At 36.3% G+C, this 20,824-nt stretch overlaps 1 long non-coding RNA gene across 8 annotated transcripts; it reads left to right on the top strand.

The window, feature by feature from the left end:
- The first annotated feature begins 3,737 nt into the window (after nucleotides 1-3,737).
- On the top strand, nucleotides 3,738-7,551 carry LOC113277863. Of its 8 annotated transcripts, none has more exons than XR_003325183.1 (9): nucleotides 3,738-4,000; nucleotides 4,105-5,391; nucleotides 5,486-5,577; nucleotides 5,665-5,696; nucleotides 5,823-5,897; nucleotides 5,975-6,070; nucleotides 6,185-6,254; nucleotides 6,383-6,436; nucleotides 6,758-7,551. It is a non-coding gene; the product is annotated as an uncharacterized LOC113277863 (long non-coding RNA). The 8 variants fall into 8 exon arrangements; XR_003325186.1 differs by having other exon boundaries at nucleotides 5,823-6,070; nucleotides 6,758-6,952; nucleotides 7,344-7,551; XR_003325182.1 differs by lacking the exon at nucleotides 5,665-5,696.
- Nucleotides 7,552-20,824: the final 13,273 nt, after the last annotated feature.

Here is a 20,824-nt window from a genome sequence, read left to right as displayed (position 1 = left end):
GAATAGGGAAATCATTAATTAGGAAATAATACTACAAATAGAATACGGTTTGAATCTAATGTCAAACAGGGGTGACTTGGTCTAGATTCTACATCAGGCCCCCCTTCTTGAAAAAAATTCGACCCCGAGTTTGGTGTTGGAAGAGAAACGTCATCGCCGGGAAAGTAAATAAAGGTCGACAACATATGCATTGTTGATGATTTTCTTGAGAATGCGGATAGAACCAATTTCTTATACTTTGTCTTGTTGTAAGTACCCGTCGAAAAACGATCCTTGCTTAAGTATACCATAACCATATCACCAACCTCATAGGATTGAAAACGACGTCGACGATCAGCATTTATCTTGTACTTGGAATTAACATCTTCCAAGTTTTTCTTTACCTTATCATGTGGCACTTGTAGAGACTCTATCATATGATCCGACGCAACATTGGAACTAGGAACAGATGGTAAAGATACGAGATCCAACGCATGGTTAGGAACCTTGGAATAAAATTTTTGAAAAGGTGCATAACATGTAGACCAATTAGGAACTGAATTATAGGCGAACTCAGCATGAGCGAGAGATAGATCCCATTGTCTAGGCTTGTCTCCGGATAAACAACGAATAAGATTCCCTAATGATCGGTTTACTACTTCAGTTTGCCTATCTGTTTGTGGGTGAGTTGTGCTACTAAACTGCAGTTTGGTTTGGAGACGAGTCCAAAGTTTCTTCCAAAACCAACTTAAGAACTTGGTGTCTCGATCAAAAGTATTGGTCTTTGGAATACCATGTAAATGGACTATCTCACGGAAGAAAAGATTTGTCGTAGTCACATTATCCATAGTCTTCGTGCAAGGAATAAAATGTGCCATTTTTGAGAAACAATCAACAACCACAAAAACAGAATCATGAGCTCTTTGGGTTCTTGGTAAACCTAGCACAAAATCCATGATATATCTTCCCAATGAGCATCTGAAACTGGAAGAGGAATGTATAATCCTGTATTTTTTGCATGACCCTTGTTTCGTTGACAAATCATACAACGTCGCACAAAATCATGGACATCTGTTTTGAGAGAACTCCAAAAGTAACAAGCTTCGACTAGAGATATAGTCTTATCTCGCCCGAAATGGCCAGAAAGACCACTACTATATATGTAACTCCTTAATAAGGTGTTCACGAATGGAATCATCGGGAATGCATAAGCGGCTACCTTTAAAAAGAAACCTATTATGTAAAACAAAATTACCGCACCTTGTTGTGCCGCGGAACATTTCTGTCGTAGTAAAAAAAAGTCTGGATCATTAGGATATAACTCTTTAAGGGAGTCAAAGGCAATCACTTCAGCACGGATAGTAACAAGGAGCAATTCATGGGCACTATGATTTGTGAAACAGCTTAGTGCATCCACAAACTTGTTGTTCAAACCATACTTGTGCTGAATAGAAAACGTATATTCTTGTAAGGTAGAAATCCAACTTGCATGCAAGCTATTGGATGGGGATTGATTATGAATATACTTTAGGGCTTGGTGATCAATATACAAGACAAAATCCTTGTGTATTAAGTAGTGTCTCCATTTTCTTAGTGCACGAATCAAAATATAGAATTCTAACTCATAGGTAGACCACTTTTGACGAGCTTCGGTGAGTTTTTCGCTATGAAATTCAATGGGTTTACCTTCTTGGGACAAAACAGCACCAACTCCTAATATGGAAGCATCAGAATGTACTTCAAAAAGCTTGTTGAAATCAGGTAGTCAAGGATAGGAGCATAAGTAAGTCTTTCTTTTACTAGTTGAAAACTTGATTCAGCTTCATCTGTCCATAAGAAACTTTTATCCTTCCGATTGTCAATAATATGAGCTGTGATAGAGCCGAAATCCCTTATAAATCGAAAGTAAAATGAAGCCAAACCATGAAAATTTCGAGCTTCGGATGTTGTCTTCGGAGTTGGCCAATCACGAATAACTGTGATTTTGGAATCATCTACTTGAATACCATCAGCAGAAACAACATAACCCAAAAATAGAATCTTTGAAGTGCAAAATTGACACTTTTTCAGATTGATAAATAACTCATTCTCCATGAGAGCATTGAAAACAACCCACAAGTGAGAGCGATGTTCCTCTTCAGATTTAGAATGGATAAGAAGTCATCGAAATAAACCACAACAAACTTACCAATGAAGGGATGTAATACTTGATTCATAAGCCTCATTAATGTACTTGATTCATAAGCCTCATACGGTAGTATAGAAGATTATGCAAACTTCCACCAGGCATGAGATCCGTGGTGTTGAGTATTTCTCATAGGTAGCAAAGAATCATGCATGTCATATTGTAAAACGCATGCAAATTTATCTAGTAAGGACTGCACTTGAGTAGGAATAGTTGTAGGAAGGTCAGGAGCAGAAGGTTGTACAACTAAGGCATAGATCGTACCTGATTCTTGTGCATCAGCTAAGATGTCCAAAACCAACATCGTAGTCTCTTCTTGTTGTAGACTTGGCTTAGGTTTCGCATAAGATGGTTGCAATATGATTCTGTTTCCATTGTACATGAATGAATACGTATTAGCTTTACCTCTATAAGTCACATCCACATCATATAGCCATGGACGACCAAGTAATATATGGCAAGCACTAATATCCAGAACATCACAAACCACTGTCTCATTGTAAGTCCCAATTTTAAACGACATGAGACATTGAGAATCTACATTATTCTTGTTGTTATTGTCAATCCAACCAATAGAGTATGGGTTAGGATGTGGATGAGTAGATAATTGCAGCGTATCCACCAATCTAGATGAAATAATGTTTTGACAACTACCACTGTCAATGATCATATCACAAATCTTATTCTGGACATGACATTGAGTGCGGAACAAACGATTACGAGTTGGATAGTCAACACGTGGAACAAATAATAGATTTCGGATAACATAACAATAATCTCCTTCCTCTCCTTTCTCTGCATATGTAGGAATATCTCTCATATTTTCAATAACTTCTTCACTTTCTTCCTCATATATATCAGCAGGCTCTTCTTCGGTCATCAATGTACGCCCACTTCTACATTGGTTTGATGTATGACCTGGTTGCCTACACTTATAGCACTTGTTTTCAGTTGGGTATGCATAAGGGTTTTGAGGTTTTGGTCTAATGAGTGGAGCATTATTAAGTTGTGGTGAAGGTAGTGGAAATGGTGGAGTCTTTGTGGTAGGTAGGGTTTGCGAAGAAGAGGGTTGGGTGGTAGTGGGAGTGGGAGAAGTACGGGACTGGAATGGAGAAGGTTGTTGCCAAGTAGGAAAATTTTGAAACGAAGGTTTTTCTAGGGTAAGAGGATGAGGATTTTGGGTATGGTTGTGGAGAAAGCATGAAGGATCACTACACCAAATTCAACATTTAGCAACCCAGATTAGAAACAGAACTAGAGCTGTTGCTAATTAGCAACAAGAAAAATCTGTTGCGAAGCTTTAGCAACTGCAGTTTTCTGCTTCAAATCTCGCAACGGCCAGCGTTCTGCTGCTAGTAGCAACTGCGGAGATTATAAGTATGTGATTCACATGCTTCCAGGTAACACTTTTCAACTCTTTTTCCGCCCATATTTTTGATATCCTTTTAAATGCACCGGTATACTTCCACCCCCTTGACTGCTTCATCCTTTGACCTTAGACAATCGGGATTTCTTCTTACTTGTTTCTATCAAAGAGATAAGTTTTCTCTCTTTCTTCTTCCTTACTAGCAGAGCAGCCGCAGCCGCAGCCGCAACCGAAACCCTCTTATCTCTTTATTCCTCCATTTGCAGTTTCTCAATCTCTGCTCTTCTGTTTCATCTCAACTCTCAATCTATATATCTCGATTTCTTCTTTTATTTCTCATTTAGATTTAGATTTTGCTTCTGATTCAGGTTATTTATTGGAAGCGATGAAGAACACCTAAAACCCAGAACACAGACTCTTCTCCAATCATCATCATTAGTTGAAGATGATCAAGATCTGGGTGATATGAGGTAAATCTCTCTTCTCTATTATTTATATCGATTTTCCCCAAAAATTTCAATTAGGGTTTCCAATCAATCAACTAAAACACAGTGGTTTGTCCTTTGTCTTTCAGAAAATTCTGGGTGTTGATCTTTAATCCAGGAATTTCTGATCTGGCCTTTGTACACGCGTCTTTGGAGTTACAAAACAAATCGAAAATTATCAGTTAACGATTGAATTTTCGGTTCCTTCAAATATGGAAACGATTGAATTTTCAGTTCCTTAAGATATGGAAACCAACTTCAGTGTTCAGTTTGATTTCTCAATTCTAAACACTTTATTTAATCTCCATCCGCTTTTTTTTTTCATTCAGTAAGTTTTTTTTTTAATCTTTTTTTGTAGATTTGTTTAGCATTTTCTAATCAGAGTTGCGATTTGTTTCCGTGAATCAGAAATATATGCAAGCGGACTTGAATAAGAATTAGAAAAGATGATCAAATAACGATGGTGGTATTGTAATCTCATCTTCCAAGGGTCAAGCATATTTACACTTTGTGGTGTTTATGTAGAATTCAATTTTCTATTCCGGTGTTGACTCAATCATCTTTCTTTTTGTTAGATCAATTCCTTATCAAATTTCTACTTATCTATTTTCTTGCTAGTTATTGTAATTGATGTAATTGTAATTTCTTGCTTAATTGTATTATTGCGTCCGCTCGATTGTTCGCTTATACCGTGTCTTCCTTTGATTGTTTGTTTGATTAGAACCATATGGACAAAAATAGAGCACCATACTTTGTATAAACCAATAATGAAGTTCTTTTTCCTTTTAGTGTGAGTAAGACATTTTAAATGATGTTTGAAATGCTTGGATGGTGTCATCTACGTTAGCCCCCTTAATCTAACATGGAGGGATGTGAGTTTGACACGAATCCACAGCATCTCAAACCAAGAGGGAGAATTTAGTGTGGAACCAATACAACAGCCTGCCTATGTTCAAAGTCCATCAGCATTGGAGATTCAGTATGTCCAATATAATGACAGGTTTGCCTATGAATCTCTTTAGTTAGAAATGGCTGTATCATGGTTTGGTTTTTGTCATGTTGACTTCCCTGTTTTTTATTTATTTTTGACACTTTTAATAATTGGTCTAGAGACACCACTGTATGGTACATGTAGGACATATGCTGCAAAGATTTCTTATTTATTTACCTTGACACTTCCGTTATTCTAAGATTCAGTTAGCACTTACGAAAGAAGCACTTAGGTTTATTGAAGTAATGAGAGAAGCTGGTCCTGTTAAAGGTGGAAGTAATGTAATTGCATTTATTGAAGATCCAGATGGTTACAAGTTTGAGCTATGTGCCAAGTAGTGCTTCGTTTAGGTGATCTTAACTGCGCCCTAAATTACTATGAGAAGGTAAAGTTTGTTCGTTAAGGACATGCTACCATTTTGAAGTTATCGTTTGATCGCGCCATAATTTCTTAGTACATATCTATGCATTTTTTGATAGGGGTGCGTATTTCCCCCCTTGATTTCGGTGAATGGGTGAGGCTTTGGAATGTTCCAGACTCAAGTGTTATGAAAACAGATGAATCATCTGAGGTAAGCACTGGTGTAAGTTTGCAATATGTGTTGTGGAAGTAGATGTGAGTTTTATTTTTCTGATATATATATTCTGTTACTGTTCAGCTGTTGGCCGTTTATGTATAGAAGAATGCTTGGTATGAATTTTTAACTTGCAGCTTTTATCAGAGAAAGTCAGACTTAGTACTGTAATCTTCTTAGATACAACTATTGATAGATTCCAAACTTCATTTAATCACCTATTACTTTGGTGTTTGTTTCAGGGATATTGATCACCAGTGGGATGATGATTAATTTGAAACATCTGGTGCTCAAGTTGATATATAGGATGACAATAGGTTTTGCACACTTTTTGATACAAGTAATTTGCATATGCCAACCCGCGTTATATGACATAGTACATCTTGTGAAATAGGTCAGAGCCAATAATGAGTTTTGAGTGGGGGAAGGCTACTTTTATATCTCTTCGATTTAGTCCTGGTGAACCAAATATTTTAGCCACATCTAGCAGGTTTGTAACGACGGATACGTGCTTCAAAAAATTTCTTAAAACGCTGTCACATTGTAGATTAAACAAAAGAAATAAAAGAAGAGTTACTCATATTTGTTGTTTTCCATTTATTAGGGGTTTTCAGTAATCGCAGCACTACCTTATATGAGTTGCAGTTGTTAACTCCAGTGAGGAAGCTGATCATGTAGGTATTTCTTGCTAAATGTCATATTAGAATTGTTTTATATCTTCCACATCGTGCTTTTACTACCCATGGGCTCATCTCAACTTACATTACTAAGAGATGCTGACAGGAAGCTGTATTTTTGACAGACAGAGACTAATGCTTTCTGCTGGAACCCAATGGAGCCGATGAACTTCACAGCTGTAAGCACACAAATATAGGCCTATACAACATTAAACAAATTGTTATTTTAATTATAAGAGTGAATGTAACTTTGCATTCTTCTTTGGTAGTATTTTGTGAAGTCACAAAATAAGCTAATAAAAAAGCTTCTGATCTGAAGGTCAAGAAACATACTGCAAGTGCAATCCTTTGAGGATTTTTACTGGTGAACCTGAGTAATCCCAGTTCATCTTGAACCAGTTTTAGACCAGTCAGGACTATCGGCCATGTGATCAGTATTTATTGTTTTGTTTGGTTGCCTCGGATGGTCAGCAATTTCAACTTTTTGGCATGTGTTTCAGTAAAACACTTTGGTGGAAGGATGGTCAACAATTTGAATTATGGGAGGCTCAAAAGTCTGCAGTACAAACAGCTATCAAGCTACCAACATGCAAAATTATTAATGGTGTATCATTGCTTCGACGAAAAGCTTGATATTGCGACTGCAAAGACATGGACTATTAATGGGTGTCATAAATTCAAAGATGCTTGCTAAGGTGATAATATTATAACCTGTCATAATTATGGAAAATGTCCCCCTTTTCAATTCTTATTATAATGTGCTATTATGTTTTGTTATATACTCGATTAGATGAGATTCATGGATTTCCCTTGATACTTATTCTTATCAGAAATCTAACTCTTTACCTTTAGCCAAATGACTGAAGCTTTCACCTGCGTAAAAAAAGCACAGGTCATACGTCTTTCTTCCTTCCATTCCATGAGCACGAGGTGCAATTGTTGAAACTCTAATGTCAATAAATTCGCTCAACCTCAGTTGTATTAGACCTTAAATCTTAAATAATTTGAGATTATTTCCAAATACATCATTCATTTCATGACTCAAATTCACGGACTCAGCCTTATCCTCAAACTTCACCCTTGCAGTACTAAGGGTCCCTGGGATGCAAGAAGTTAATTGGAGCAGAGGTATTCATACTTGCCCTCTTCTGTGCAATGAAAGAGTTTATGTATTTCAGCTTAAGTAGGTAGTATGGGCAGGTACTTCATGTATTTGTATTTCAGTTATTTTATTTTTCTGCCTTAGAGACATCCAACAATGACGAGTTCATTTTCCCTTTAAAACATTTTGTAAGATCCCTTAATGTAATGCTAAGTTAATAGATTTATCCAAATGACAGTTTTTTGTGTGTTCTGTTCATAGTTCAATTATAATGTTATGCTGAATGTGAGGGTTATTTGATGAATTATCAGAACAGGAAGTATCGGGGCAATTGCAGGGAACTGGGTTGGTGACTAGGTCAACGAAGACTTGACTTTCTTTTTGTTGCAAAACATTAGCAACTATGTTGCTAAATATAAACCAGAACAACAATAACCTGTTCTAATAAAAATATCCCGGAATAACTGTGAAATTAGCAACAGATAAAAGTTGCTAATATTTTGTTTTGCAACATTTTTTTCTGTTGCGCTGCCGTTGCTGACCGAAATTAGCAATAGAGCTAGAGATATTGCGAAAAAATGCGACAGGGTTCTTAGAACGGCAAAATCTGTTGCAAGTCCAGTCAGCAACAGATGTTAGCTGTTGCTAAATGTTAAATTTGGTGTAGTGGATTCTATCTTTAGAGCACTATTAATGACAACATGAAGAGAAGTGTATTGTTGAATATCTAACCTTTCTTATATACTCCAATCAAGTCCATTGATTAACTGCCCAATTGTTTGATCAACCGTCTCATTCAGCTAGCTCCGATATAACAAACGGGAAAATTCTGTTATATACTCTTGTATTGTGCGGTTGCCTTGGCAACAATTTTGTAAACTGATGAACAAGGTTTGCATGTGATCCGTAGGAAGAAATCTTCTCTTCAACAGTTGTTTCATGGATGTCCAGGATTGAACTGGTCGTAATATATCCTTGATTGGCTCGTTCTATTTAAAGATGATCCCACCATGAGGAAGCTGGTCCAGTAAACTTGAAAGCAACAAGCTCTACGTGTTGATCTTCAGGTATGCGCATATAAGCAAGGAAGCGATCAATTGTACACAATCAATCTAAGAAATCTTCAATGTGTAAGAATCCATCAAACGAGGTTATATCAGCTTTGGGGCGATAGTTTTGTGGATTTCCCATGTTCCTTTGCTGGCGCGGTGGTGGAGGATAATAATATGACTCATAATCTTCAACATCAATTGCTTGTTGCTTTACAGAAGATTTGAGCAAGTATTGAGGAATAGAGTAAGAGCTGAAATCTTCAAAGAATTCAAATTGCGGGGTTGTGTAAGGTGGACAAGAAGAGTATGATGGAGTGGATTGTAATGGATGATAATATGATTTATTTAGGGAGGCGTAATGGCTGGAAGAAGTGGCTGGGGGGGGGGGGGGTTGAAGATGAGCATTAGAGTTGGGAGGGGTGGAAGTATGGGAATGGACAGTTTCAGCTTGGGTTTTAGGTAATTCTCCAACTACCTTCTTTTCATCTTATCCCACGAAGTTAGTAGGAAACATATTTCTGAGTTCTTGTCTGAAATCTTCAAAACATTTATTTATCACTGTAGTTAGCTTCGTTTCAATACTGATTCACATTGCTTGCATATCAGTTTCTAGTTTCTTGTTCAAACTAATCCCCAATTCTTCAATCTTCTTATCACCCATGTTAGTGGAGGCTCTCAATCGAGTCTCTGGTACCACTTAACGTAGCGGAAGTGTAATAATTTGGATCAAGGATCCAAAAGATAGTGAAAACTAGTGTGAAATCAATAGATTCAAAAAAGCTATAAGAAAACTAGAGAACAATAACTAAATAAATATCTTTGATAAATCAAATAAGATAATAATGTTGAATGTGTAAGAATTCTACAATGCTAGGCCTTCTTATATAGGCTTCACTATTTCCTAAAAGTAATAAAACTAGAAAAGGAAATCATACTAAACTAGGAAACTAATAAGTTCTAGAATAGTTCTAGAATAGGGAAATCATAAATTAGGAAATAATACTAGAAATAGAATACGGCTTGAATCTAATGTCAAACAGGGGTGACTTGGTCTAGATGTTCTACATCAGGTGTGTAGTTTTCCAACCAGCCAATTTGTGTTTCAGGTTATCTACTCCAAAGCTTGAAAGATATAATTTTGCTTCTTATTTTAAATAGATGGGAACCCAGAGTCAATTATCTGAATTACCATAATAGTGCTTACCCTGATGCCTAATTGTGCATCAGTATTTTTTTGATAAAGAAGATCCTAGATTTGTTGAAGTCAAAAAACATACCTTTGAATGGCGTATTACTATGAGTCCCCTTTCCTGCACACCCAATAAAAGTATTATTTTAACATTTTTCTTTCATTAGATAAGTAGTTAGTGACATGCCATATTGCCAATTTGCCATACATTCTGAGATACTCATTCTTGATAGAAGTTATTAAGTTTTTGCCCCGCGACACTTATTTTTTTAAGAGAAAAATAGCCCTGCTCTGTCATCATGACTTAAACTTTCTTTGTTATGGAGTTCTACCATTCTCTCACATGTTATGTTATTTATTCATCTCGAAATCTTTTAATCTATGTTTATTATTTTAACTTGACCGGGACTTTAATTTCATAAATAGATTATTACGTTTCCTCAAATCATTGATTTTTATATTGACAATCGATAAGTAAGGAACGTAATTACATATTAAATCATTCATTCCCTCCACACCGATGTTTCATAGTTTCAAGAAATCTTAACCAATACATTTGCATAAACATTAATATCGAAGACCATCACCATGAACCCCAAACATTCATGGTTACCACATTACATACTACTAATAAGATTTTTCATAAAACAAGAAAACTTAAAAATATTCTTCAATCTATTACTATTATTAACCGTCTGTTAAGAGAAGAAGAAGAAAAGTAGTTTGTACCATGAGTAAAAATCCCACATATGGGCCAGATTTCAATCTGGACCACCATTATGTCGTCGATAAAAGTAAACCCTGACGGTCAAAGTCAAGGGTCACTGGTAAAATCCGCTGTCCCATGACAATTTGGCATGTTTCCATATACAGAAGGTTCTAGAAGTTTCTGGAATACTTGCTGAACTAAAGAGATGTTTTGTGTTTAGATTAGTGGAATTGGCTTCCTTCTTAATAGTGACCATGATTGTGATTTTTAACTGAGTGGACAACTTCCCACTGTGGTCGCCTAAATTTAGTTACCTAAAATCGATGAGAGGCTAAAAGTGGGATTCTATGGTTTCTGACAGTGGGTTACGGGAGATTGAATACAAACAGTCTTCTCCTAAACCACGCACAATGGGAAATCAAAGGATGCTTCAGTCACTGGGAAGGGGGCTTAGGGCTGGTCTTAGGGAGGCAAGCCGATGCATAGAGAGATCGGAGAACAAGTTATTGCTCTAAGAGGTTATAAGAAAGTTGTGTATCTTGGAAAAATATAAGGCCTATATATAGCTGAATTCTCTAATTCAGGAATAGATAGAGATAAACTAGGATGAGTCTATCTCTTTATTACGATACTATTATTCTCTTCTATTATGAGAAATAGATTGGGTATTTCTCACACATGTCATAGACCGCCAGTCCAACCCTAACCGATATCTCCACATTCGTGTAAAGCTGAGTTAGCCTTTGTGATGATTTTTTGAGCGAGAGAAACATTACCTTTAGCTGATTGTCCAAGATAGAGATATTCTCTGATTTGTGAAAATAACTAGGATGAGTCACGTGAAAAGGCATGAGATAACTCATAAATCATGTGTAGAATGTGAGAGGAGCTAATGTTGGGCTCCCTTTCTCCGTGGTCGATCAAATATGTCACGTAAACACCGTATTATGGCATGCGGGTCCCTTTGTTGAGCACGTGGAGCTCAAAGGAGCTTATCCACGTTTTTGGATAGAGATGTACAGTTCAGGCTCAATTTACTAGCCGTGATTGTGTTTGAGAAGCTGAGAAAGAGGCATGAGCCTTAAGTGAGGCTTGTGCCAGAGTCTTATGCTTGTATAAGTCTCTTCATACGAACTGGCTCAGCTCGGATAAGGCCATCTGAAGGTTTGGCTGACAAGACTGAGGTCACTACAAGAAACTTCATGTACTGCAACACGTCGATTGTATGGAAAGAACCCACTTTTTGTGTGGCAACATCCTTTTGCCACATAAAAACTTTTTGCCACACTGTGTGGAAACAAACCGTGTGACAAGAAGTTGTTGGCACACCTTTAATATAGTGAGGAAATAGATAGGTTTTATGCCACACCAAAAGGTGAGGCAATAACATGAGGCAAAAAGCATTTTTCTAATTTAATTATTATTTTATTTTCAATTTTATTTTATTTATAAGTAGGTTTTATGCCACACCAAAAGGTGAGGCAATAACATGAGGCAAAAGGCATTTTTATAATTTAATTATTATTTTATTTTCAGTTTCATTTTATTCCAAAAATCTGTTGCTACACAGCTAGTGATGCAATAATGTGCGGCTAAAAACAATTTTTTATAATAAATAATTTTAATTTTTTTTTATTTAAAAAGTATTTTTGCCACACCAAAAGCCTAAGTACAGCAACAAAATATCTATTGCAACATGTGCGCCAACGCGTTCATAAACAGGAACGTTATACAGTAAAATTGTATTAAAAAGAAATCATTTTACTCGCGTGAAATAAATCAGAACAAAGAATTCAAATTGAATTAAAACGAAAAATATCTGTTACATGATGATTCCAACTTTGACATAAGAAAAGATTTACACAATCCCCAAGTAAACAAACTTCAAAGAAACTTTAATCTTCAGACTAGACCTATTCAATGCTAAATCCATCCCAGCCGTCCACCCCTGGGCCTCGCGCTCTTGCTAAACAGATCAAAACAAACACCAACAAGAAAAAAGAACATCACATATCAAAACAAACACCAACAAGTAAAAAAAAATCACGGAGTGGCAGAGAATCATCATGTCTAAATATATTGGGCTATAAGAGAAATATTAAATATAACACCAACATGCAAAGAGAAAATATCATACTAACATACCAACAATTATGACCACTTAAAAGTTAATTCACATGTTTGTTTGAGATAGTCAGAATTCTATAAATTTAAAATCAAGGAAAATGATACTTACAATCATTTTGAGATTTGTACAGTTGCTCCTCAATTCTGTTAGACTGCTCCGCAGGTCTAACGAGTTGCTCCTCATGCCTGTAAGGATGATTCGCAGGTCTAACAAGACGTTCCTCATGTCTATAAGGCTGCTCCTCAGATCCGTTATGTTGATATAAAGGTCTGTAAGGCTGCTCCCAAGGTGCAAATAGTGGCTGCGCAGGTCTGAAGTGGTAATATGAAGGTCCTGAAAACTGCCCCGGACTCAAAACGTGCCCTGGCCTGCAGCATAATCTAACATACTCCCTAACATACTCCAACATTTTGTTCTCACGCATCTTAGCCTCCTCATCACGTGCTTTTATCCGTGCCTCCCATTCTGCATCTCGTTCCCTGATTCGTCTATCAAAATCTTCATCCCGCTCTTTCACTCGTCTCTCAAAATCTTCATTTCTCTCATACTAGAGCACGTCGGATATCTTTCAGCTCTTACACGTTTCTGCCTTGTTGTAGGTAATACATTTCCATAGACTTCATCACTAATTGGATGTTGGTTATCATCCTCGTCAAACCCATTCTCATCCAACCCTGATTGTTCCCTCATCTGGACCTATGTATATCATAAAAAATGTAGGATAAAAGATCTTATCTTCTATGATAAGAAGTGTATGAACTTTACTAGAGCAGATACTTACTATGAAGCCTTGTGAAATTGGGTCCAAAGCTTTTCCAGTTTTTTTATTCACATGGGTTTTAATGAACACATCACCATCAGTTGGTGGGTTTCCTCCATTATCTTCAGCCTGTACAAATTCCATCATGTACAATGAATAATAGTAATTGAAAGCAAAATATGAAAAACTTTAGGCACTATCCTAGCATGTGATATTCCAATTCTTAATAAGGTTTTGCAATTTGCAGTTAATCCATCTGGATGATCAACAAATGTTACAATATGCGAAATGAAAGACATGCCTAAGTACAGTTACAAATAAAAAACTTCTAATTTTTACAGGTCATGTCTCCTTACTTAAATCCAAAAAAAAAAATGAAGTTGCAAAGTGAAAAGTGGTTGTAAAGACCAAATTATGTATGTACCATTTCAGCTTTGCATCGAGCGTGGTTTTTCCTGCCCATTGTGTGATTTACTTGTTGGCAGCTTCTACTCTTGACATTTTGTTGGGAATATTTCTTACGAATATAAAAGGCAGAATTAATTAGACATGGTGTATAACCAAAACATAAACCCAGACATATAAGATGTGTGAACTTACCTGGTGTTGCATCAGTTTCCCAAAATGTTACGAGATCCTTCCACTTCCCTTCAGTTAAAGCAGTTGGTTTATCTGCAAGACGTTTTGCAGTTGTATCGTGCCGTGTAAAGTGTTTTCCCTTCCATGCACCTTTCTTTCCCCTAAATATATCACCAGCAATAGAGAGGGTGGAAGTTTTATAACGTTCATCTACTATGAACAAATCCTGAAATAGACAAAAAATGATAACTTGTAGTGACTATATCTGTGAACAACTAACGGGTAAACACCTACAACTTTAGTGTCAAAATAGATAACAAAATCATTGATGTGGCCAATCAACGAGTTCATAGCAATATTTATTTGATAACTCCACAAAATCATTGATATGACCAGAAAAGTAATTTTAGCAGCATAACTTATTCACAAACATATTAAACCTCAGACATGTGACTTCATATTTTTTCAAAATTGTTTGATCAACAATTTAAGTTCTTCAACTTAACTGGTTGAAACCAACAAAAGCATGAGGAACACAAGGAATATGATAACAATCTCAATTGCTTACATAAGACTAAATTTCTTAGCGATGTTTGGTTCTGAGTTGATGGCTACAAGCCTACAAACATAGAGCATGTACAAATAAATTTTGTAAAGTAGCAGTACGTGTTGCACATTGACAATGCCGAACAGAAAAGATTATCATTATAATTATAACATTTAAACAGTATGCGCATTTACCAACTCTTGTTTCTATCACATCGGGTACTAATCATATGGGACGCAAAATAAGACGCAAAATAAACAAACATGGTATTAACTAATGCTAAGTATGTTCACCTGAAGTTCGCCCCATAGCCAGTCCTTCACCACTGTATCCTGCTTATCCCAGTGCTTGGTCCAGTTGAACCTCCGAGATTGTTTTAACAATACCCCAATGGCGTCCGAAAATCGCACTTGATTGGATCCTTTAGGTTTGCCATCATCCCAATCAACTTTTTCTTTTCTTCCCGCTTTTCCATAAAAGATGCAAGAGTGGTATCACGTCAGACCTTTCTCTCTTTAGGGATAATAACTGCTTAGAGAGAAAAGTTAGCAATCTATGGTATTACTAAAATACACATCAGTATGAAAGAAAACAATTTAGTACTATACCAGTAGCGAAGGTGTTGAAGTGCTCACCATGCTCACCATTTTGCTGATTTTCCATTCTGTGTAGAACCATACAATTCAAAAAAATAAATAAAAAAAATCAAAACATAAGCAAATGCATCCGAAAATTGGAAAGAACAAACAATGAGACACTTTACAATGAGAACCAAACCCAAATCTCATACAACACTACAATAATTCAGGACCAGAATTCCCTGGGTATTGTACAACCGACCAACCATGTATCACCCTAAAATTCGGATCATGGATCAACCCAAATTCCAGAGGTTACGGGCGGGTATCGAAACTTAATCTATTTTCACTCCTTACATTTTATGTTCTTAACTTATTAACCGGTCCTTAATTAGTCTCACTAAAAAGTTTAAAAATCCATCTAACAAGTCTTGTTTCAAAAGTACAAAAAGTAAATAAGAGAAAGCTAACCAAGGCACAACAAAAATCTGAACAAAATGCCGCAGAAACAAGTTCCTAACGGTCTGGATTGTCAAGGCTCTCCAAACTTCGTTAGAAGTCGGAATTAAGAGATTGACCCCAATTTTAGAAAGTAGAAAGAATCACCTTGCATAATAATTTTAAAAATACAAATTTCGAGTTTAAATGGTCGGTCAAAAGTATACGTAAAGTATGTAACAGATCTGTGAACCTACAATTTTCAGTTTTATGGTGTTCTACCTCAAGGGACAAATCTCCTAAACTAAAAATCAAAACACCAAACCCTTTAAACCCATTTTATAAAAGATATATAGAGACATTTTCCAAAAGAAACTATTGTCTAATTCCTTTCTAATTTGTGCCCGTTATCAAGGGAAAAAGACCGCAGAAAACTGACAGTAAAACAACGTTTTCAACATTCATTTCAATCAAATTCTCAAATGAAAAATATCCATACTTAAGTACTTTCAAATGTGAGTAAAGGAACTTCCAAGAAGGTAAAAATATGCTCAAGTCTCCAACATCTAACTCAGGTGAAACATCCAAGCAATTACATATGAAATAAGCCAAGGGTGATGCACTCTTTAAACTATGAAACTTCTACGGATGATGAGTAGTAAACATCAATAGACCAAGTCCTAAGACACTGTCAGACTTTGTAGTCTGAGTTTAGTTAAAATTTCAACAAAAAAAAGGGATTAATTGGAAAATTACCCTTCTTCAGATTGCATCTTATGAACGAATGAACAAAAAAACCTACAAAAACAAAAATTAAAAACATTAAAACCTAAATTAAGGAAACCCCGAATTGAAACTTTAGAGAGATGTGAAAAATTGACCTGCTATGAGATTGGAGAGTGACCAAAAAAACAACCCCAAATTAGTCAGGAGTGTTGTGTAGATATCTAGACCAAAGATGGAATTGACCTGCTATGAGATGTGAAAAATTGACCTGCTCTGTGCAGATTCGAGAGAATGAGTTTTTCTTTAATTTCGAACAGAAGATGAATTTTTTTTTAGGGTTTGGAGAGATTTTATTTTTTCTTCCATTTTGGAGAGAAAAACTGAATCTGTTTTATTTGAGAAGATGCGAAAACTTTGGGGGATTGAGCGAACTTTGGGGAATTTTAGTGGGAATTTGATTTTCACGAAAATTTTAGAGGGAAATTTTGGCGTTAGATTTTGTAAACAATGTTAGGGTTAAGTTGCAGAGCTAGGAGATAAAGAAAAGTAGAATTTGGGGTTTTGGTGTGGAGAAGATAAGTTCGATTCTTGGTTTTGTTATCCATAAGAAAACACGTGGAACACCACCCCTTTTTAATCAAAAGAAAAACAGACACGTGGAACACCACAACACCAAAACTACATCTAACTGAGCAGTGCTAACTAGATACCAAAAAGAAAAGAAAAAAAGGATACGTTCGTACATCATACGAACAGCACTGCCAACGAACATAAAAGACGTGCTAGTATATTATATAACATACTGGCCATATGCGATGACCTAATACTATTAATAAGCTCCATAGTTAAACAGATAAAATAAAAAAAGTAAATTATGAACCTACTCGAATCTTAGAAAACAAAAGTAAAATGTTTATGATGAAACCACAGAAACTTAGGATGTGAGAAAATTTATAGGCCAAGTTTGGATGCTAGTACATGAGGTGGATAGATGTGGATTGAGTTTGAGTCATCATGAAGCAAATGCAAGAAAGAAATTAGAAATTTCGCTTGATTCAATAATTTATTGCACCATGAATCATATGGTTTGTATATAGACTCCTTTCAATTTCCCAATCACACTCTCCTGCACGCTTCTCATATTGCAAACACATAAAATAAACAAAATTCAAGTAACAAAAATGAAAAACCCAAAAGTTCTGATGGGAGGCAGGCGACTCCATCATAGTCCCATCTAAAAATGTTAGAAGATTTGTGTAGGGACTCAGGAGGCAGGAAGTCCTCATTGCAGTGAAGCAACACCGCACTTCTCAAGGAAATCTAATAGAGAAGCTGACGCTACCAGATCACCGGAGAAAGTGGGCAACGACGTCGCCAATTGAGCAGCGGCGGCTTCTTTTTACTGCTCGGATAAGAATAAGGTCAAGTAGATGCAATTTGATGTTAAACAAGATTGGGAAGATCACGTAAGGCTCAATTATTTCAAAAACATCAAAAATCAAACACTAACAAACAAACAAAAAAAGGATTTTGGGATGAAAATAACTCTCTGCCCTAACAAGAAAAAAACCCAAATCTAAATCTACAAATTTATACCCAATACGAATTTAGAAATAATCGAACTTTAACAAAATTAAAAAAAAAATATCTCAATTTTGGTAAACAAAGAACCCTACGAACTCAAACTTCACTGTTTCTTTTCTTCGTTTTCTCCGTCAAGTAATGGCCTAATGGAGGTTTGGTTCATGGGCGCGTTTGAATCACATGAAATAACACGATTTTCTTTTTTTATTAATTTTAGAGACTCATCATTGTTGTAATATCAAATCAATTTAATGGTTCATGGTCCATGAAAGCTTGTAAATCTCGTGTGTACAGGTACTGTATAGTTTGGTGACAATTGATATAAGTAAGACTAAAAAGAGAATATGAGGCAGTGAGAGAAACGAAATTTAGTCTCAGCAAAATCTAGATTGTTCCGACGGTAAGTGGTGGGCCATCCATCAATGTGACATTTACATAATAATTATATTGATTGATAATTATTTTTATCATCGGGTACAGAAAAAAAAGGATTTATTTTTTTTGTAAATAGTTATAGCAACACAGGTGCAGCAAACAGGGAATCACAATTTTATTAATTATTTTATTTGTATACATTGCCACACCGATGTGGCATAAAATGGACTTGTTGCAACAGTTAAAAATTATAGGAGGCAAAACATTACTTTTTTGCCTCGACCATTTATAGGTGTGGCAAAAGGTCTCACTTAAAGCCACACCTTTTGTGTGGTGAGGTTCAAACCTACCTATTGCCTCACTCTTTGCTGATGTGTGGCGAAGTGGTGTAGCAATAAACTCACTTTCTTGTAGTGGGTTGTCTAAGATTTGGCCGACGCGACTGAGGCCGTATGAGATTTGGATGATGCAATTGAATCTATATGAGATTTGGCCGACGCGAATGAGGTCGTCTGAGATTTGTCTCACGCGGTTGAGTTTCTCCGAAATCAGCTGTGACATATTTGAGAGAAAAAAAGAAGGCTTGTACGCCTAATAATGTCTCTACGAGACTATGACTCACTTTTCTTTGACCAACGTATCTTGCAAAAGATGTACTAGGACTTAATTGTGTGCGTATAATGGGGCCGACATGACCAGTGTATCTAGAAAGGATGTTCTAGGAGTCTGTTGAAAGGGCCCATAGCTAGAATAACCAGCGTATCTCGTGGGGATGTCTTAGGAATTATTTGGAAGCCTCAGTAAGTCGAGTCAGAACCTAGAGTAGACATGACCAATGTATCTCGCCATGATGTACTAGGAATCAGTTCTTGATCTCAAATAGGGTAAGTCGTGCTTACATGAGACATGCATGTCTCCGCTCTAGGTCATAAGTCCGTCAGAGAAGTTTTTACGCATCTACAGAGCCTACATGACTAGCAGTTTCTCGTCGAGGATGTATATTAGTAATCATGGCATCACAACCAGCCACGTCTCGCGAAGACACGCTAAAATTATGGATGTTCTGATTCATATGTCCGATGAGGACACTTTACACTCTATAGAACCTACATGACTAGCAGTATTTCGTCGAGGATGTGCCCTAGGATTCAAGGCATCACGACCAGCAGTGTCTTGCGGGGACGTATACTAGAAATCTTGGATGTGGGTGCCTTGAGGACCAATGACTTAGTCTCTTCTGTGAGAGTTTAGTTTTGTCCTACTGGGACGATCTTGTCTTTTGGAAATGAGGATCAAACTTCTCTTCAGAGATTTTTCTTTTTACGTCCAATCCTCTCTCATTTTAGTCTTGCTAAAATTTTGGAAAAGACTTGTTAGATCAGAATGATGACTCAACCCCTAGTTGTGGAAGTACCATTTTGCCTCTGGTCTTGAAATGACATTTTTACCCTTATCCAAATTTCACCATCTACACCCATATATCTTCCCTCTTATCTTATTAAACATATTTCCGTCAAAAAAACTGTTGTTCTCTCAGAAAATGATAACACATGGGAATGATGTTTGGTATGCCATTTCTATAGTTAAAATACTATTCAACAACTTCATTGTGTAGTTGTCTCTTTGCTAAATGAACTTTATTTCATACTCATATTGTTACTAGCGTCAGTGGGCTTAGAAACAAGGTTTTCATTCTTTGCATGTCTAAAGCATATTTTACCAAGGTTGATAAGAAAATACATTGGTATGTTATAATCCTCAGGGTGGTTCTTTTTTCGGGATGGCCAAACAATTATCTCACTACCTCCATCAAAGAGGTAATGTGGCTTGTTATCTGCAATGTACCTAACGAACTTACTGAATTTCAAGATATGATAAAGATAAGTTTCAATTTGATTGGGAACTTATTAAATTTAATTATCTTTATGGTAATTACCATCTTAAGAAGAATATGAAAGTCAATGTTCTCATCTCGCCTCAAAAGCATCTGCCTATATTCCCCTCATTTCCACAAGTAAGATCGAACCTTTCCTAATTAAATGACATTATCCGGTGGTTCCATAAAATTTCTGTGCTCCCGATCATACTATCAATCACAATTAGGCCTTGTGCACCGAAACTAGAGCTAGAGATGTTCAACAAACTGGCCAAACAAGTCATTTGTCTTCTCACTTGAACACGATCGTGGAAAGTAAACTTCATCTTCTTGGATAAGTTATCCACTGTTCCCCGAAGTCTAAAGAGGGTGTAGGTATTAGAAAATCCGAGTTAAATAATAGCGTTATGCTTGCTATAAATGCCTGGAAATTAGTGGCGTTCCCCGACTCTCATCTAGGTAGTGTCTTAAGTCTTATTTTTCGAATGCTATATTTCCTGAGATTTTCTCTTGGACTTGGAGGTGTCATACTATAAATGAGCTTAGAACCTTTTATTTCTTGGATTATAAGGGATGGTCAGTTTATTGACCCATATAATAAGAAGTGGATTAATTCCATCTCTGGATCTACCATGCTTAACCCACGGGTTCCTCTTAATCCTTGCCTTAAGGTCTCTTATTACATCATCGGAGAAACCAGTCTTAGAATATTATAGATTACACTCCTTTCGACAGTGCTTTTGTTAACAAGATTGTTATTTCCCCCTAATGAAGCCATATGTGTATCTAAGATATAAAGGATTAAAAGCTTTTAAAGAATGATATATATAGTTATAGATCTGCTTATTTGGGTTTCGTAGGTCTTCGACCGTTCCAATTACGGATCTTTGGAAATTTATTTCGAAACTTAGAATACCTCATCGT

The sequence above is a fragment of the Papaver somniferum genome, chromosome 5 (assembly GCF_003573695.1).
Source record: "Papaver somniferum cultivar HN1 chromosome 5, ASM357369v1, whole genome shotgun sequence".
NCBI classification, from domain to species: Eukaryota; Viridiplantae; Streptophyta; class Magnoliopsida; order Ranunculales; family Papaveraceae; genus Papaver; species Papaver somniferum.
This window is presented reverse-complemented; position numbering and strand designations above follow the sequence as displayed.